General features: G+C 45.8%; 1 long non-coding RNA gene across 2 annotated transcripts in view; it reads right to left on the bottom strand.

Moving 5' to 3' along the window:
* LOC138526580 (uncharacterized) overlaps positions 1-20881 on the bottom strand; it is a 330805-nt gene that overhangs the window by 16160 nt on the left and 293764 nt on the right. The gene's annotated exons all lie outside the window — the stretch shown is intronic.

Raw genomic sequence — 20881 nt, forward strand, 5'->3', positions numbered from 1 at the left:
CTCTCACAGGGATAGGCTTGTACTGAAATGCCAGATCATTTCCTATGAATAAGAGTTCCATCCTATGTTAGTACATGTAATGTTGTAGTGAAGATCTTGTCCTCTGTGCTTAGAGACACTGAAAACACCCAGCACCTTTCTTGGGTTGCTTTTGAAACTCTTTTCAGAGGATAATTCCCAAGCACTTTAGAGCTGAATTGTCTTTGTGGGCACAACCAAACTGACATACAAAACAATATTTCTGCGCTACAGTTGTCACTTCAAAGTAGGATAGTTGGTGTTATTGATTTCTTGTCCGAATTGTTCAATGACTTCTCCAAAATCATTCCTGATAGTCCTTCATCTGTTTGCATGTAAAACATCATTAATCTTTCTACAATGCCTTTTGTTTTCCTAAAACTCCTTACCTAGTGCCTCAGTAGCCAATTATTCTTCACTAAACAACTTTTCCTTGATCAGTGTAATTCTCTTATAAGTATGATCTACACATTTTTCATTTATACCATACTTATTCCTTTCATTGTGGTACTGGTTGTTGCTTCCCTAAGGTCTATATGTGATCAGTTTCCTCTAGTATTTGTTTCTCTTTTCTCCTCCAGTGACTCTGAATATGTGAAAAAACTATTTTTTCTCTGCAGGAGTGCTAGGATGAGTAATGACGAAACCTAATACTCATTCCCCCAACATCTACACAAACAAACATTGATCCCAATTATACAAGTAAAACAGGGACAGCCAACAGATATTCCTATGTTGCCTGTTGTTGTAACATTATCGGGCAAGGCTATAGTCTCAGAAGGGGTGGGAATGTGAGATAGTAGCAACCCAAACAGCAACAGTACAACAGTTCCAAAATATAAAGAATGTCCAATAAATGTTCTACACAAATGTATTCTTTATTTATGTATTTATTGGATATTTGCAAGGGGCCTATACAACAAATGGTATTTCAAGGTGTGAAACGACAAAAGGGGGTAAAAAAGGAGAAAGATAACAGTAACAGTCCAACTAGTGACATTCGGATTGTGCAAGTGCAGTAACAAGAAGTGCGAGGGAGACGGCGGGGGTCCTGGTCTGCAGAAAATGTGAAGTGCTAGGTTGGGAAGAGAAGTGCAGGGTAAAGAGGAGAGAGTGGAATTGAAAAGGGGGGGTGAGTGGACAAGGGCAACAGGGGATAGGCGGATGCTAAGAGCAGGGCAGGAGGGCAAGTGCTAGGGCTTGCATGGGGTGCAGGGGGTGAGGGTCCATATGCTAAGTGCGAGGAGAGGGTTGGACTTGACGGGGAAGGCGGGTGGCCTCTAAAACTCAGAAGGAACCAGGCAGCCAGTCACTACGGCAGATGGGGGTGTTAGCAGGGGAGGGGGAGAGGGAAGAAAGAAGAGAAAAGGAGAAAAGGAGGCTGTTGAGAAGCTTCCAGAACTTAAGAAGATCTGGCTCAAGGGGCCTGAGAGGGGCATGGGGACCATTCCAGAGGGAGGACACTGTGGAGGAGATCGATCTACCACCCACTCATTGCTTTGAGAATTGTCTTATCTGCAGAGAGTTGGAGCTAGAAGACCGAAGGGCTCTAGCAGGGAGGTATTTTGGGAGAGAGAGTTGGATTTAGCTGGGTCCCAGGCCCCAACAAGCCTTGTGGATGATGCAGAGGGTCTTGAACTTGATCCTAATAGCAACCGGGAGCCAGTGGAGCGATTTTAGGGCTGGAGATATGCAGTCCCTGGGCTTGAGGCCAAGGATAAGTTTTGCAGCACTATTCTGGATTATTTGGAATGGGTGAAGGGAAGATTAAGGAAGATTGAGGAAGAGGCTGTTGCAGTAGTCCAGACGAGAGAATACCAGAGCTCTGGAGGCATTGAGTTTCTGGGGGAAGGTAAAGGAAGGGTGAATGCATCTGAGGAGGTGCAGCTGATCGGCCTTCTTGGCAAGGTCCGCGATGTGAGGAGAGAAAGCGACAAGGAGTCAAAGATGACAACAAGGATTTTCACAAGAGGGTGAGGGGGACCCATAGATGGTGGCCAGAGGGTAGGAGAAAAGGTAGGAGGTGGGGTCCCAATGAGAAGGATCTCAGTCCTACTGGCATTAAGGCAGAGATCATTGGCAGCACACAATGCCTGAATAGCAGTCAGACAGTCTGGGATGAGAGAGAAGGAAGAGGATGCAGTTGAGGGAAGCTTCAAGGAGAGCTGGGTGTTGTCTGCATAACACTGGAAATACAGAGAGAAGGAGGAGACCAAGTGGGCCAGAGGGGCAAGGTAGATGTTAAAGAGCCACGGCGAGAGGATAGAGTTTTGAGGGACGCCACAGTTGGAGAGTGTGATAAGGGAGAGAAAAGAGCCCAGATGAACCTGGGAAGATCGGTCAGAGAGGAATGGGGTCAACCAGTCCAGTGCCAGGCCTGTGATACCAAGGGTGTCACGGACCCGATTTGTAAGGGTGGCATGAATGACCATGATGAAGGCAGAGTAAAGATCCAAAAGGATAAGAATGGATGGAGAGTTGGAATCGAGATTTGAGAGCAAGTCTTCACAGGTGTTCTGTAGAGCAGTTTTCGTGCCTCTGGCTGCTCTGAAGCCAGCCTGGTGGTCATGAGAAAACCAACAGATTCAGTGTATTGGATTAGTTCGGAAATGATCAGCTTCTCCAGGAGTTTGCCCAGGAAGGGGGTAATGGAGATGGAGATAGAGCAGTAGTTAGCCAAGCAGGAGGGGTCGGGCAGAGGGATTTTTGAGGAGAAGATGCACAACAGAGTGTATGCCGGGTAGCCAAAGGAGTGATTACAGAAATTGGCCAAGGCTGGCACAAGAGAGTCAATGTTGTCCTTGATAGTTCTGGAGGAGCTGAGGAGCACTTGTTTGGAGGAGCGTTTCATAGAGAGGACTTGTTTAGAGACCTCATCCAGTGCTATGTGCGAGAAAGAGGACAGTAGGAGGCAAGGGGGAGGGGTGCCAAGGGAGTCATGATGCTGGAGAGGGAGGATGGAGGGGAGTAGAGGAGAGTCAGGACAGGATGTCCTAAGTTTTGGTTATGAAGTGGGAGGCCAGTGAAGTACTGAGGGTCAGGAATGGCAGGGGAGAAATGGACACTGCAGTAATATTGGCTAGTTCCTTGCAGATTTTAAACAGTTTGCCCATGTTATTAGTGGTCCTGGAGATGTGGGCTTGGATATGGGCCCTCTTCTTAGAGCAGATGGAGAACCTGTATTGCCTTTGCAGCAGGCGTCAGGCCAGTCTGTCAGAGGATGTGCCTGATGCCCGCCACTTCCGCTCAGAAACTCTGCACTTGCATTTCAGGTAGGCTAGGTAAGATTCATACCAGGTGTTGTGCTTGGAGGTAGGATTCATGCGGATCCTCGAGACAGAGGCAACAATGTCCAGGGTGCTGGTGATAGAGAGGTGAAGATTAGCGTGGGCAGAGTCAGTGTGGTAGTCTGTGACAGGATTGGGAGGGGCAATGAAAGTGTTGGCAAATGCGGCAACTGACATTCGCTTCATCAGATGAATGACATAGAAGGAGACTGCCATTGCAGGCAGAGGCTTAGCCGGGGGACCTAAGCGATCCAGGTGAGAGGACAGGAGAGCATAGTCAGACCAGCAGAGAGGTGTAGTGAGAGGGCTGAAGATGGGATGTATGCTGGGCTGAGAAAATCCAAGGTATGTCCGGCTGAGTACATCTGATTGGAGGGAAGAATGGTGAATAAGCAAATCAATTATACAACTAACTCTTAAAGACAGTATTAAAACCCAACCTTGTATAAAAAGCCAGAAAATACAGAACAGGATTGTATAAGCACTCAGGGTACCTTGTCAGGGTACCTTGTCAGGGATGAAACAGGCATGAGATGCTATTCAAAATGATATGTCTTTGGTGGTAAAAGTTATTTTATCAGTATGCTGGTCCCTAAAAGTGGCACCAGGGTGACATTGTCACTGGAAAGTACCTGATTCTAATGATAGGGTATTCGTCAGGGGTCAAACCAAGCTTGGAGCTGTTGTGCCTGTGGGTCAAAACAGATTCAAGGTTTTTGAGTTACTTAGATCCCAGCAGGCAAGTTGGCATAGAGTCGGGTTTGAGCAGGTGCCTCCTGTAGTTTCGAAGGCATTGTGATTCAAGTGATTGACCACCAGGAATGGTTCAACAATCAAGCATGTTTCAAGATGATGATGATGCAATGTTCCCTCTAAGCTGTGCACATGTGCGCTTGCCCAGCTTCCTTATGGGTGCTGCTCAGAAGATTTTTAGCAGCGCACACAGACAATTCTCACCTATTCAAAAAGATTTTATAAAACAAAAGCCACAGCAATTACTTGAAATTTTCTTTCTCTTAAAATAAGCAACTAGTCTTGATATTCTACAAATTACTCAACTATGCACCAAAAATCCCTACCAGCAAAATACAACACAAGAGGTTAAAAACTAATATGAAAAACTGGCTCAAAGAACAGAAGAATCTAACCAAGATATGCTTGCACACATTAACCAAAAATGTTCCCTCCCCACCCATGACTCCTGAACCTGACTCTACCACACTTTTACTGTATGACTAACTTCTGCCCGTGAGTACATTAAGATACTACCGGCCAACTATGACTCTTCCTCTCTTGGCTCTGCGAAGGTTTAGCAGATGTATACCTACATCCATTTGTTTTATGTTTGTTGTAACATGAATAACGTTCATGTGGCAGAAATTCTGTTACTCAATGTGCCTTACCAAAAGCATCGCCCACACTATATAATCAAACTGCTAGCTGAAAAATCAAATACTGACTGTAAGTAAGCAGGCAACTTGGATGTGTAATGAAATCCCATACTTCCTCTTCTTTGTACATACGTCACGCAAGTGCTTTAAAGCGCCCCCCTTGTAAGTTAACGCACTATAAAACTCAAATATTAATTTGCCCTCTGAAGAGTTTGAAAAGACAAATGTGATGCTCAGCTTCTCCTACTTTAGCATTACTAACATTACCCTATAAGTAGAGAGAAACATTGCAATATTATTTACTTAGCCTACAAGGGATAATAGGTATGGACTATGCTTGGGATTACTCGTCCATAGAATCAGGGCACCAGATATTCAAACAGGAAGATGCTTTTCACACAATCTGCATCATTTCCAAGTGTTCAGATTCATTTGGGCATATACCTTCACACATTATATGGTAATTTGCTTCTATATGAAAACAGTTTCACTGAGCACTTGTGTAATCCTACACAATGATATAGGGTGCAGTATGTTGTAAACAATCTTGTGTGCACTGCAAAATAACTGTGTACATGCAGAATCATGACATTCTTAAAATGCACATCATATGTTGAGTCATTTAAATATGCCTTGCTTGCAAAATATTGTGGGTACCAGTGAGTGTTTACTGCTACAATCCCCCACTTTTTACAGTTCTCTATCAACTAGTATTGGAGGCAAGCAAAAGAGCCAGGGAAGGGTATGGGTGGAAGCATCACTCCTTGCGGGGTGATGAAACAAAGCATTACATTTCAAAAACCACGTCTGACATTTCGGCAGTAAACTGATGGAAATGTGTTGCATGTTTGCTAAAGGATAGGACATTCTAGTCCCCATCTAGACAACAGCACCTTCTTTTTCTTTCTATGCTCAACTGCTAAGGGCTTGTGTGCAGTCTATAGCATCCCCCTACATTGTATCTTATTTAACTGATCACAAAGAATTACAGAAGAGGGATCCGTAGTTACAGAAGAAGGCACTCAATCAGTTGTATCTCTGATGAACTGGTGCAATTAAATTAAAAGTAATATATGTGTGTTTTTCTGTAACAAGGCTCCATAATACACATCAGTAAAGCACTTGTTTAATTTGATCTAGGCTCTGGTGTGGAAGCAAAACTATACACTTTATTATGTGCCCTGCCATTTCACTCCCTATGTCAGGGGTACAATCAGGGCTCTAATCAGATGTTGCTACTTACATGGAGTCAAATGATTTTTCAGGGAGTAAAAAAGTAATTACCTTTGCCAATAGGGATACTTTCTGCTTATTAAAAGATGTTCTTTCCCCATAAAATTCCTTTTGAGATCAGGCATTGATATTATTAGAGTTCCTTCCTTCCTATGCCAGTGCTCTACTGGTCACTAATTCGAAAAAATATCACTGGAGCTATGTGAGTTGAAGCAATGATATGTCCATTGTTTCTCATTTTTGTTAGCCATATTTTCCTTTTTAGGGAGTAAAAATGGATGGTGATGTAAGAATATACATAGTGTTTTACCAAAATGTCATGGCATATTTTTATTGCAAAGTGCAGTGGCATTTTATTGCCAGCAGTAATGTGGTACATACATTTATTTTTGTGTTGCCAGTATAAGATATGAATATGTTGTTGGTGGCATGCAAGGTACAGAATTCATAACACAGCAAAGCTTGAGGAGAACCATCTCCGGTTCCGGAAGCACCTCAAAACCTTCCTCATTGCTTCTGCTTGCTATCCTCCTCTCCCCTGCTGACCTCCTGGCTGAAACTGTACTGGTTACCTGGCCACCTTTTCTGATCTCTGGCCCAGGCCCCGTCAATTGCCCACCTGCCCTGCCTCCCTGGCTACCCCTGCACCTGGAGACCTGTTATTCTGTATCCCTACAGTCCCCCTACCAGCACTTATGTCTGCACTTCCTTGCACTTGCCACTAGCTGGCCTTTTATTTATCTTATTTATTCTACTTTCCCATGTACTGCACTTTCCTCTCTCCCTTCCCCCTGCACACTTTTCCTTTCCCCCCTTCTAATGCACTTGCGCGATCTGAATGACACCTGGCCTAGTAGGATTGTTGTCTGTCCTCCCTTTGTTCCCCCCCTTGCCTCGTCGCTCCTTGAAACACTTGTGTATAGGCGCGTTATAAATGCCATATCATATCATCATATCATATCAATGTGAAACTGGAGAGAATGAAGTGCACCCATTTTTTTCTCTGTGATGCCTTATATATGAGACTACATTAATCATATAACTGACTAATTGAATTCACATTACTAAACACTAATTCTAACTTCCTTAACTTTATGATGTAGTCTCATGTGCAAAATGAGGTGAAAATACATATTTTGGTGGCACTGCTGTAAATGCCTTTTAAATGCACAATGGCATTTTTATTTCTTCTCTCTTTCTGTGTTAGCTTGTGGAAAGCAGAGAGAAAGTATGCGCAGCAGGAAATAAATGAAACAGTTGCTCAGAGAGCAAGGAATTCTTTGTTCTACAAATGAAGGGTTGCGCAGAAAAAATCCTTTTAACATGATTGGAGGAAAGTGTTGGCAGATGAACTATGTAAAAATGGCCTGGAGGAGAGCTCTCTTGATGACAAGAGAGGAGAAGAGGAGTTAGTTTGTGGAGACTGGGCTGTGAAGACAGAAGTCGAAGGGGTCACAGAGCGCTGGCTAGGAAATTTCTCGCCAGTGCTCCCCCCACACACAAGATTTACAGAAGTGTTTGTGCTGATACTGGACCTGCATTTGCGAAAATAGCAAGCCCACGCTCGGAGCTTCAAAGAATCTCTAATCTCGGTGAGATATATTTGTGCCAATTGAGGATTTTTTTGAATGGTGCACGTTTGACTACAAGTTATAGTGTAGAAAGGCAGGGAAGTCACTGAATGTATTTTTCACCATGTTCAGAATGGGGTAAAATTAACCCATGCTTTAAAAGGCTTATTTGTTCTGTTTCTCTTTCTTTTTGTATTTCAGATGATGATCCAATGTATCCATGGTAAGATTTGTTAATATGTGAATAAGCATCCAAATAATAAGTATTCATGAAAACAAATGGATTTAGTGTCATTTTTGCATCTGTGAATGTATGTATAAATATATGGGGGAGATGCATTTTGTTTAGTAGTGCATTTGTCAACTTACCACTGCAGATGAAACAACAATCCAAAAGAAGCTAATAATGTTCAGTGATAAAGCAGTTTAGTGTGTGAGTGTGTGTGTGTGTATTCATTGCATGTTGATGGTAGGTAATCCGAGATGATATATAGATTACTGGACGTTCATGAGCCAGTAATACTTTATGACATAGATCACTGGATGTAAATAAGCCAGTGACACCGGCCACAGCCTATAGGTGGCGCTCTAAATAAAACTGCTGGGTTTCTATCAAGTGCATAGGTCCAAGGCTCTCTATAAACCACTGGGAGGTACTCTAATAGAAGGGAAGGTTTTGTTTTATGATGGGGTTATCTTATAAGAAAGAAAAACATGCTCATCACTAAACACAGCAAAACAATATATCACTAGATTACCCAATATAAACTAACAAGGTATGGTCACTAAAATAATATGAGGCCAAACCCAAACTAAATGCAAGGCTAATTTACCACCGAACTACCGCTCATATTTTGACGGTAAGAAAATACCGCCAAACCCCAAATTTACCCCAATAAAACAAAGGGCCTCATTACGACCCTGGCGCTAAGTGGATAACAGCGCCGTAAAAGGCTGCGGCACAGTTAACCACTTAGCGCCTTACTACGAGGTCCCCTTGCGGGACCCGACCTGAACGGCTGCTCTAGACCAGCCGTTAAAGTAGGGACCCGCAAAGGGACTCTCGAGGTAAGTACGGTACTGCAATTTGCAGTACCGTACTTACCGTCTTCCCCAGTCCCATTGAGCCCTATGGGGCAAAAATGGGGATGGGGAAGGGCCAATTTCCAATGGGGAATTACTGCCCCGCCAACCTTGGAATGGGGTGGTAATTCCCCATTGAACATTGGCAGACTAGTTACGATACCGGCACCAACCATGGCGCTAATAGCGCCATGGTTTAGCGCCAGCATCGTAATGAGGGCCAAAATATCTTACAGTGCATATGTCTCTAAGGCTGGTGTAATCTCTCCCCACAGGAGAACGTAATGTTTTTGACACATTGCTTTTAATTGATTGCCATTAATCCATTGGCAAAGGTATTCTGTCTGAGTTTCTTGACAGCCACATCAGTTAGGACAAGAGATATTTGTGTTTTGTAATACAAATGAGTGATTTTACAGTGGGATACAACATACAGGGCCTCATTACGACTTGGGTCAGTATCCTGGTGTAAATCTGCCAGAATACCACCCAAACGAATTACTGTTACCACCACTTGGTCCAGAGGAAGTTCTGCCAGATTACAACTGCTTGTGGCAGTGTAATTCCCCATTCTTATTGAGTCCATTTTGAGTCCATCAGACTCAATGTGGCTTTTTTGGTGGAATTACTGCAGCAGAAATTCCGATTATTTCGGCGTTGAGTTGGAGGATTTGCATCCAGGATTTTTCTGGAGGCAAATCCTCCACTCCAGGCCCGAAATCATAATTTGGAGTACTGCTAAAGTTGGCAGTAATGGATTTACTGCCAACGTTACCACTTACCGCCAAGCTCGTAATGCGGCTGACATTTTTCTCTCTGCAGAAGTATGTTTGCAAGGTACTGTGGCAGATATTGAAATCTTGGACTGGTTGATGAGTTTGCTGTATAATAACATATGACATGTTTTATTTTAGCCTATGTGTTTGGAAAAAGTGTTTTAAGATTTTTAAAGAATTGCAGTGGCTGGGAAGAGGAAATTCCTTTCCAAACTCTCTTCTACGATGGTAACTCACAAAGTGGCTTACCTCATTAGTCTGTTTCGCACACGGAAAATAATGTGCGCACAACAGCAAACCAGTTCGCCACATAGAGAAAAATAATTAGATGGACCATTGATAATCAGTACCGCTACTTCAGTTCTATCATTGAAGAAGTAATCCAGCTGTTCAAGTCGAGCTGTGATGGGAAATCCTGACAGTTCAATGCTTGGATTCAATGGTTCAGCAGTTGGATGTCATCTGCATGGTGGACTGCTGCTTGAGATGGATGGGATACGAGGCACTGGTGGGGTGATGCGATGTAGAGACATTTCTAGGATGCAAACACAGTGCTTTGAAGTTCACTTGAGTGCCAAAGGCAGCCTCAAATGCCCTGTTGAATTAAAAGTGGCAAACATAATTCAAATGCAGTTCCATCAGTTTCAGGTGATGAAATACAGGAATCCGGGGAGGCGCTGTTGAGCAGCCCAAAGATGGCTGCTTAGTCTCTCAGCTCCATGAATGGCTGACAGACATCCTGTAAATATGGCGGGACCTGACATCTCCCTACCCTGGTCCTCTGCCCACTTGAGGATAATTGTGCTGGGCGACTACTAGCCCAAAATTGGGAAGAACGGCTCTACCTTTGAGTGACTAGCTCATCCTGCATCATGGGCGGCCTGGTGAGACTCGTGACGGCGGAGCCTTGCTTGCTGTTGGGCAGACCATCTGACTTACCCGCCTCTTCATCCTCGATCGTCTGCAGTGCTGGATCTGGAGCTTGCATCTACGGCCACTCTGCCCTGACCCTCATATCCTGGCCGGGTATGGCGGTCCGGCGGACCCATCCTGCGCCACCGAGTGAGAGTCCTCCGGCTCCCTGGACCATCGAGTACTTTCCCGATCTGCTGCGACAGACCAACCGCGGCTCCTCCTCCCAGGGAGGCCCGCGCTGGTGTGGGTCCTGCTCCTTTGGCCCTTCTCCTCATCTTCTCCAGTTCCGGGGCCGGTGTTGTGTGGGAGACGCCCTTTGCTGCAAGTTTGGAGCATCCGGTGCCTGGCTGGGGTCGCAGACGTGCTGGCTGGCGGCCCAACTGTGGAGGACCTGGTCCTTCTGGCTAGCGCGTGATGCGGCTCGGTGACAGCGGGCCCAACCTGCAGGGGGGTTCCGCTACCCTGCCCGGCTCTCTGGGGGTGGCCACGGTGGTGGGGCCTGCGGCTGGGCCCTCGCTGCACTTGCTGGATCTGCTGGGGGAGGCCCATGATGAGAGCCTGCTGGAGCTGGCTCATAGCCAATACCCGTGTGGGCTGCAGCCGGCACACTCTGAGGAACGGTAAGACCTTACTGTACACCATGAATTGCACACTCAGGGATCCTTGCCCCTCTGATAAACATTTGCCAACCCTGTGCACTAGACATCTGTTTGTGCATGATTGCATTGGGTGTGAGCTCCCCCTTGACCCTTGGGAGGACTGTTGGCCGCAATACACTCCCCTCCTGCTCTAACGCTGGTACATGCTGGGATAACCCCCAAACTGTTGGGAACACCACTAGGACTCCCTAACTGTTACGCTTCCTCATCTGTTGTGCGGGCCACCCCGAGGGGCCACCCCCAGGGTTTCGCATTGCACCGATTTATCAGTGCAACCTTGGCTAATCCCAAACCTATCTATGACAGATGCATTGCAACTGGCCCTGAGCATGACCATTCCTTGAGACATGCTGGTTTGTGTCCCATCCTTCTCCAGACTGCCTGCTCTCGGCACCCGCACCCTGAATGAACATAGACTACATTAAGAATACCACTGTGAGTTCCAATAACTTACTGACTGCTCACCCTGCTGGCCCGCTCAGGGGGTCCACTGCTGTGCTTCGGCTCTTCATCATCACATATGATAAAGGCCCCTGGGGCGGCAATAAGGGTGGCACATCAAGCAACTGGCCTGCGCTTTCATCATCTTGTACCGCAAGCCTTTACTCTCAACACACGGTTGACGTGCTGTGCCACACACCGCGCTCTACTCCCAACCTGCTCTTGAACTTTCTCCACCCCAACATCACGCAACTTCTGCTCGGAGAATCATCCTCGAGGCTAGGAAACTGTTAGCCCTCATATCCGCAATACTTGTGAAAAGTACACAATTCGCGCCATCGGTTGTGGGGTCACCCTACATTCCAAACAGATCCTGTGGCACTGGTAAAACTAGTGCCATGGACACGTTTGCAAAGGCTACAACTAGTCCTGAACAAGCGCTATCAATCAGGACGACATGGATGTACAGGCAGAAGATACTGGCCCGGACTTAACCACCATGATGAAATCTATGGCCAAGAATCTTGCCTCCTTTCATGAACAGTTGGATGACATAAACGCCAATGTTGCGTCACTAAGATCCAATCTAGACCAACAGGGCTCCAGGATTACAGAGGCGGAAACCAGGATCAGTGCTAATGAGGACGGTATCACAGCACTGCAGCACACTGTGTCCACCCTGTTTCGCAACATGAAATTAGTTGAAGCCAAATGTGATGATCTGGAGTCCAGATCACATTGAAATAACATACACATCATCGAGGTCCCGGAGAACGCACTTAAGGGTCGGCTCGAACTGGAAACAGAAAATCTACTCAAGGAGCTACTCGGTAGCCGAGAGCTGTCCCCCTTCTTTGCAGTTGGGCGAGCCCACTGAGCGTTGGCCCCAAGGCCTAAACCTGGAGACTTCCCAAGACCAATTATAGCAAAGATTTTAAGCCATAGAGACAGGGATCAAATACTTCGACTTATGCGTGAAAAGGGCAAACTCAGATTAGATGTGCAGACTGTTAGGAAGAATTCTCCAGAATGGCTAATTCCCCTTACCTACTGAGTCCCTCAGCAGCTTTGCTGGATTTCAGGAATTTTTTTTTTTCACCTGGTAAGAGTATGAGCCTTTTTTCTCACGCTTAAATATGTTTTGCTGTGTGTGTTTAACATTTGTATGTGTTCATAGACTGTGGAGCCTCACCTAACCCATAAGCATCATCTTTTTACTGTGTGTTACACAGCAGCTTCAGTGTAGTGACAGAGGGTTATATTTTTGGCTTCCCAACCCTGACTCCATTTTCTGGGGTTGACTACTGTCTCCCCGAACATGTAAAGTTGCCATTGACTTTATTAGTCTTTAAAAAATCACAGAGCCAGTACAAACTATCTCACATAGAGTGCTGGAAAGGGTTAATATCCTTTTTTGTCTCTTACTCTTGGAGCATTGTTTCGCTCCCTTTTCATTAAGACTTGGCTGGTGGCAGTGGTAACTTTTTCTCTGCGCGCCAAACCTGTTTTGGTTCCTTTGTTCATCGTCCTTTCACGGGCTTCTACACAGAAGCCCTCCTTAGGCGTCGGTATGTCTGAGGGAGACAGGATGTGAGGGAGGGGTTTAGGACTCCCTGCACAGGGTCTCTTTGGAGACACATGTCGTACTATAATCTGATTGGCTGTGGTGACTGTCCCGGCGGGACAGCCAACCTGCTGTGTGATTGACAGCCAGGCTGTGCGAATGGGGGAATACTGCATAAAAACAGGTCTCTGGTCTGGAAAGGCAGAGTCAGCACTGGAACGAAAGAACTGGAGGAGCTGACAGAAGAGGACCCCTACAACGACTGTACCGCCCGGTGAAGCCCCGCTGCAGGTCTTAATCTTCATAGTTCAACGACAGGGAAGATCTTCAAGGAATCTTCTCACCTTGAACTGGTGGGAACAACCAGTTTACCAAACTGCTCATCAGGTCTCCCTTCTCTGGTCGAATTTGCTGTGCAGAGCTAAAGTGAACCGGATAGCCAGGAGGAACGGACCCTGCTTGCATTTTAAGGAGTGCACCTTTTATTCATTGCTTTGCTCTGCTGCTGGTTTCGTCCCTGGGCAGTGAAGGACCCTCTAGTCTTCCTACTTTGTATCAGTCCGACAGTCACTTCAGGAACTGTGAGCCTGCAGGACCTGCCAGGAACGTCCGCCTCAGCTACAGCCTTCTTCTTCATTTAAGGTACTGTTCAAATCTGGTTGTTCGTTTTGTCCAGCCACAGTGAACGTGTGCAAAACCTTTTGCCAATCCGAGGGCTTGTCCTTCTCCATTCTTTAAACTAACTTTTCTGACGACCAACTTCATCTCAAACTCTTGGCAAAGACTTAACCGTGAACTACCCTGAACTGTGTGATCTTGAGCGAAGACTCTGGCCCTCATTACAACTCAGGCGTTAAGGGTTAACGCCACTGTTAACCCTTAACGCCTGATTCCCACCTTAACGCCTGCTTTTTGCAGGCGTTAAGTTCCATGGTGCTAAGGCACTTTGGTGCTAATTACGGCACCGTAATTTACGGTGCCGTAATTAGCGCCTTCCCCACTCCCATTATGCCCTATGGGGCAAACATGGGAATGGGGAAGGGAAAATGGGAAATGGGGATTTACCGCCCCACTCACCTTGTAATGGGGCGGTAAATCCGCCATCCACCATGGTGTAAACGTAGTTTACACCATGGTGGTAAAGTTGGTGCACTTAGCACCTCAGTTGTAATGAGGGCCTCTGTCCCATTGACATTGCGACAGGTCCCTTGTATCTGATTTCCTCACTGTATTCCTTTTTCTAGATTGCCCTGCCTACTTACTTGTTGGTGTTGTTCAATTCTTGCCTAACGTTGTCTCTCCCTCCCTTTTAAATTGCTGGAGTGCCATTTTGCTCACACTTCATTTTGAGCCTAACTTGTCCAGAATCTTTTGGGTGGGGTGTAGTGTATTAAGAGTGTGATTTTTCAACTGCTTTAATTTAGTGAAATGTTTTACAACTGATGTGTAAATAAATGTATATTATTTCACTCATAAACCTTGAGTCAGTGTTTGTTTGAATCATATTAATTGCTGTCCTTTGTGTAACTATTGATACTGCTCACTTACTCTTGAGATAGGTCTGGATGCTCAGCCACTGCTACCACTTTACTGTGTAGTACAGGCTTGTACCAAAGGTGAATTTGTACTGTCACTTGTAGTCTTAATTGTGTGTGGTGTTCCCAAAGGGTACTGCATATAATTCTGCCTAACACAGACCATCAGAATATTCCTGGACTTCTCCACAGGTGTGCAGCAGGAGCGCCGGCAATTCATCAGAGTCAAAAACTACTCAGAGAGAGAAACATTGCTTATGCAATACTGTTTCCAGCTCGTCTAATGTTCACCTTTAATAACAAACTTGTTCACAGTTCCGGACGAGGCAGTGACATTTATCGAAGCACACATCCCTGTACAAGACCCCGCCAATGGAAAACGACTGAACCCAGTGAAGCACCCCTGGGGCTAGAAGTCCTGTTTTGAAATTCAAGTTTTCAGTGTCTTATGTGTAATTAGCCCCTCTATAACATCCTACTCGCCTGCACTATTGATCACGATTTGGCAACTCTGCCTGGCCGTACTTACTATGAGAGCTTGTATCACCTTTGCCAATTTGTTTACTTATAACCCGCATCATATTGTTGGCCATAGAATCCACCTTATTGCTCTAGCCCGCTGTCATTGTATCATGTATATCTATTCTTTTCCATGTCGGCAATCCAGGGACGGGGCCTCGCACTCCTAATCCTAAAGGAGTGGGGGGATGCCTGATAGTCACAAATGCTATAAGAAATGTAGTGGAACCCCTAGGTTTCCATACAAGTAGGCCGCACGGCAGCGACGCACGCCGCTGCAACTGCAATGTTTGTTGTTCTGTTCCTGCTTTTCGTGAGCCCCTGTTGGGCTGTTGCAGAGGGGGGGGGGCAGGTTGGGGATGGCTCACCTTCGGGGGGGTCAGGGGGGACAGATGCACTGCTGGTTGGCGCTGCGCAGTGAGGGGGGTGGGATTTGAGACCCGTGGAAAAAGGCAGCTAGTGTATGGCACTGCGCGCGATGGATAGACAAGGCAGCCTCTTCATCAACATCTCTTGGCGTACACACTCTCGTGCATACTGGGATGTTCACTGATACACTGTTATGGCTATCCAGGTGATGTCATGGAATGTCCGGGTGATTGGCAACTTCACTAAAGCCCCTAAGATCACTCCATACGCACAGACACATGGGGTGAAGATACTCCTCTTGCAAGAGACACTTGCCCTTGGACGCCTAGCATCATGCCTGGCACCCTCTTGGGGCCTAAACAGGATTTACACTACATACTCCACAGTCCATAGGGGTGTTGACATTGCTTCATAAATCTGTAAAATTTGTATTAAAGAAGAGTATCATAGACCCTGAAGGGAGATATATTTTTCTCCATTGCATGTTTGCAGAACACATATGGCCCTAATGTTGGCCAAGAATTTTTTGATAGTGTATCATCTATCCTGATGGGATATGTCAGGGTCCCTATAGTTTGGGGGGGGGGTGCATGAATCTCATACTTGATAATGATCTAGACAGGACAGGCACAGCATCCAGGGCTCACTCACGCTCAGCTAGGCGACTACTCACACATATGGGTCTCTGGGATTGCGGGATGTCTGGAGGACACTCCACACTCAATCGCGGGAATACACCTTCTACTCCTCTGTCCATGACAGCTGCTCTAGGATAGACCTGTTCCTCACCACAGGCGACCTAATTGGTAAAGTTAAAGATACTAGTATATTAACCTGCACTTTGTCTGACCATGCACCTGTGACACTATTCTTGGAATTTAGGTCCCTCTTGCCCCCTCGCAGTGCCTGGCTCTTTAAATCAGAAGCTTTACTGGACGTAGTGTTCAACGCCGAGATCCTCTCAGACATTGGGACCTTTTTTGAGTCCAATTCACAACAGGACACCACCCTTGGGGTTCAATGGGAGGCCTTTAAGGTTTACATCTGGTGCATGCCCATATCACAAGAGGCAGGTATCTTAAAGGCCATTAGGAACGATCTACAGTGCTTTGAGACTAGACGCAAGGACCTAGAGCGTGAATGCACGAAAGAGGCTACGCCGTCCAGGTTGGTTCAAATCAGAGCGGAACGAGAGACATTTGAATCTCATGCTATGCGAGAGATAAGATAACTGGCACGACCGATTGCAGCAAGGAAATACGGGAAAGACGAGATTCCTGGGAGAACACTGGCTAGACTAGTCCGGGCAGAATGGGGTAGGACACACATTGAATGCATCAAGGATGCTCAAGGGGTTCGACAATGGTCAGAATAACAATTACTCTCCACATTTTCACAATTCTACACTGACTTATATATTCCACAACAGGAACACAATACACAGGACATCCTAGATCTGCTGGATCAGATCCCTATGACCCTTACATCCCAGTCCACTTGTGAGCAGCTAGACGCCCCTATAACACTGGATGAGATAGTCAGCGCCCGATGGCCTTACCTCAGAGTTCTATGAAGAACATGTCGCCATCCTTACACCCAGATTGCTGGAGGTCTGATCTGAGGCACTTTGCAAATCGCCCCTTCCTCCTTCAATGCGCGAGGCAATTATAACGGTCCTCCTCAAACCTGGTAAGCCTGGCGATGATTGTGGGTCCTATAGGCCCCTCTTGCTTATGAACTTAGACACGAAAATACTCACCAAGACCCTGGCCAACAGATTCCTCCCAATTATGCTGTACCTTGTCCACAATGACCAAAGTGGTTTTGCCCCTGGACGCACACGGCTCTTAATATTAGAAGGCTCTTCAATATCCTTTCAAGGATAGACCAGGGCGCTGAGGCAGTTGTGGTCACATTAGACGCACAAAAGGCTTTCAATATGGTCTCTTGGCAATATATGTGGGCAGTGCTGGAGAAAATGGGGATCGGCCCTAAATGATCCAATACAATAAAATACTTTACACCTGCCCTACCGCCAGAGTCTTGGTCAACTCGTTGACCTTGTATCCCTTTGAGCTACAAAGGAGTATGCACCAGAGCTGGCCTTTTTCCGCCCATCCTCTTTGCTCTGGTCATCAAGCCGATGGCAGACTATGTTAGGGCAGGACGTTCCCGCAAGGGCATATGCCTGGCCGATTCCCCCAATATAATATTTCTATATGCGGATGATGTCCTGTTGTATGTTAGGGACCCATCTACACAGGTTGATCCCATATTGAGCGACATTATCAAAGTAGGCACCTTTTCTGGATTTACCATTAATTACACCAAATGCAAGTTATTCCCCCTTGCTGGCGCAACCCAGTGGCCGAATTGTGAATATCCCCTCCGCTGGTCACCTGACGGAATCTATCTAGATCTGCTTTGATCTCTGGAAATTATACCCCTGGTGCGAACAATTTTGAATCTAAGGTGACCAAATGGCGCGCTCTGCCACTCTCCTTGGCTGGCAGACTCGCATTGATTAAGATGGTTTTGGTCCCCAAACGTCTATATATATTCAGTAATGTACCGATTTGGCTGGGGAAGAAATACTTTGAGGGACTACACACAATGGGCTCTCAATTCCTGTGGCATGCCGGAGCGGTCCAAAAGAAATGGCAACATATGGCCTTGCTCTATGAGAAAGGGGAATTTGTGGCTCCTGACCTGGCCCTATACTGGGTGGCGGCTCAGGCTCAATTCACCACGTATTGGTATAAACAACCCACCGCTCCTCCTCACGTCAAGTTGGAAAAACTGGCAACGACCAAGGTCAACACTATGACTCCGGTCCTTCTACACAAATACATAACTGAATCCTCAGCTGACCCCATTGTATCCACCCTTGCGGCATGGCATCGCCTTCTTGACCTCACACTTATTATAAATGGCTCCACATATGGCGATTCCAGGGGTACCAAGCATTGACAGATCTATTCCCAGAAGGAAAGTTTATTACCCCACAAACATGGCGCACCGGTCATACAGGCTCTGCTCTGGAAATGCTGCAGTATTATAGACTCTGTGCCGCATTTTGCGGCATGTGGTCATCATTCCCAGAGGAACCCCCAGATTCCCCTGAGCTGCAGTATATAGCCAACTCTGGCAATAGTCGGAGAATAGTCTCCTCTCTGTACAAAATGCTAGTAATGAAGCTCCCGTACATGGCCCCTAAGGCTCCGAGCGACTAGACCACTGAACTCGGTCTTGAAATTACAGATGATCTATGGAGGAGGATGTGTTCTCATTCAAGCAAGGTTTCCCTGAATTCTAGATATCGCTGTATGCAGAACAAAATATTAGAGTGTACTACACCCCATATAGACTGACCAAGCTCTCATGGGGCTGCTCACACACCTGCCCGAGATGCCGGGCCGAGAACAAGGACCATGCTCACATGTTTTGGTCGTGCTCTGAGCTGAGTCCATTCTGGAGAGATGTACTTGATGCACTATCTGAGATTGTGTGTGCAGCAATTGATCTGAACTCGTTGGCATTGTTATTTGGGGTCTGGAAGGGTGATGAAATTAAGAATTCTGAATGTGGGAAGCATGGTAGCTAAGAAATGCATATTGCAGTGTTGGAAACGCCCATCCCCCTACTTTTAAAATGTGGCTCTCAGCCCTCACCTGGACACAAACATGTGAAGAGTAGTACATTGCCTCTACCTGCGCAGTCTCGTCCCAGAAATGTCTGGACTGCCTTCTGCAGCTACCTTAACAATGCAGCCGATGTGAACTCCTCCTCAGTTACTTCTCCACCCTCATGATTAGAAGCAAACTGTCATTGTGATTGGTTGCCCTTATTCAATGTAGATGATGCTATAACTGCCAGTGTATATGTATTGCTATGTACGTCAGTGACACTGTCTGTACTGCTCTGAAAGTGTAACTGCCATAACTCTGCCAATAAACAAATGTTTAAAAAAAAAAAAGAAATACAGGAATCCTGCCTGTTCTGGTTCTAAGGATGCTGTGAGTCCTAATCCAGTAGCTCGGGGTCAAGATGAGACTTAATTCTTGAACTGCCAAACCCTGAGAGGCTGGCAAACACCTGCTGGAGTTCTTCACCTCCCGTGTGTTTCTGTGCAACAGCGAAGCTGGCAGAGATATAGGTCTTGCTCCAGCAAACGTTTACACCCAGTATCCTGGGAATGGGAGGGGAGCAGAGGTTGCATGTGTGTTGGATGACTCCTTCTTCAGCTCAATGGATGGGGGCTTAGAAAATATCAACTCTACAAAATAGTCCCAAATGAATTCTTTGTTATTTAAAGGTCGAAAAGAAACTCAGATAAGGAGTGGCGGCAACAACCTCTTTTATAAGTGAAATTCGAAAAGGTATTGGATAAAAACAAGCCTAAGTTTTTTTATTATTCAAAGTTTTATTGGTTTCAAACTACTGCAACATAACAGCAATAGAAACCTTTAATAATTTAAAAAGAATTCCACCAATCCCAAATACAGATTTTTTCTTACAGTCAAAATAAAAAGCAGCTACAGAAGAGCCAAACGGGTGCAATCCCTCAGAGAAGTAGAAATAAACAACCAATGAGGTCAAATTTCCATTATCATAATCCCCCCGTTCAAAAAGTCTGCTCTACTGCCCTGATCTTAATGGTGGAGCAATTATCTGCAGATTCCATTTTGCGGCCTGACCTGGCGGCATGATCAGCATTTACGCCGATTATTGAGTTGATGAATTTAAGCATGCTCAAGGCTCGAACTATATTTTGTCCCATTAGCAGCCAATCCCAACATTCCTCCAGAGATAGACATCCTGTTATATTCTCCCATATATTGTGATCTTCTCACCGATAGTGCCTGTCTTCCATTGCAATATGAAAGAGCAATTCCACCTGGTCCCTTTTCTCACAGAATTGGTACAAATCATTATTCACACCTTTCTGATGCCGTTTGAACTGTATCTCATGGGTGGGCATAACATTAATTGCGTAAGTAGGTCCCTGTGAAATGCTGATGAAAATTTGCAGAGGTAGAGTGGCAGATCATTAAGACCCTTTTTTTCAACTCACCATCTAAATGTTAAGGGGGCAACAGGTCTAGTTTTGCAGGTATTAATCCAATCTGCCTTTTCCAAAGTCGTCGGTATCCACCCCACAAACCATAGGTTCAAAGATCTTTCATTTAGCATGGTCACAGTTCTCAGGATGGCAAATGAAGGTGGGCCCTCTAGCACAATGCACTTCTGATATAAAGAAATCTCCTTCCACAGTACTATGGGGGCCATTCAGGGTAGTCATAATTCATGTCAAATGTTTGCTATTGGTAAGGACTTTGGAAGTCTTAATACACTGGCCAAAAGTGCCCCTCCATCAGGGGCCATACTTTTTTACTTAGGTTAGGCAGTTTTTCCGCTCCATATGTAAGGACCTGAATCATCTTTTGCCTCTAAACAGTGAAAAATGGTAAAATAGAAAAGGCCCCATATCGCCTACGTATGGCAATTCCTTGGTTTGTC

Source organism: Ambystoma mexicanum, chromosome 7p (genome assembly GCF_040938575.1).
Source record: "Ambystoma mexicanum isolate Mex_15411 chromosome 7p, UKY_AmexF1_1, whole genome shotgun sequence".
Lineage (NCBI taxonomy): Eukaryota > Metazoa > Chordata > Amphibia > Caudata > Ambystomatidae > Ambystoma > Ambystoma mexicanum.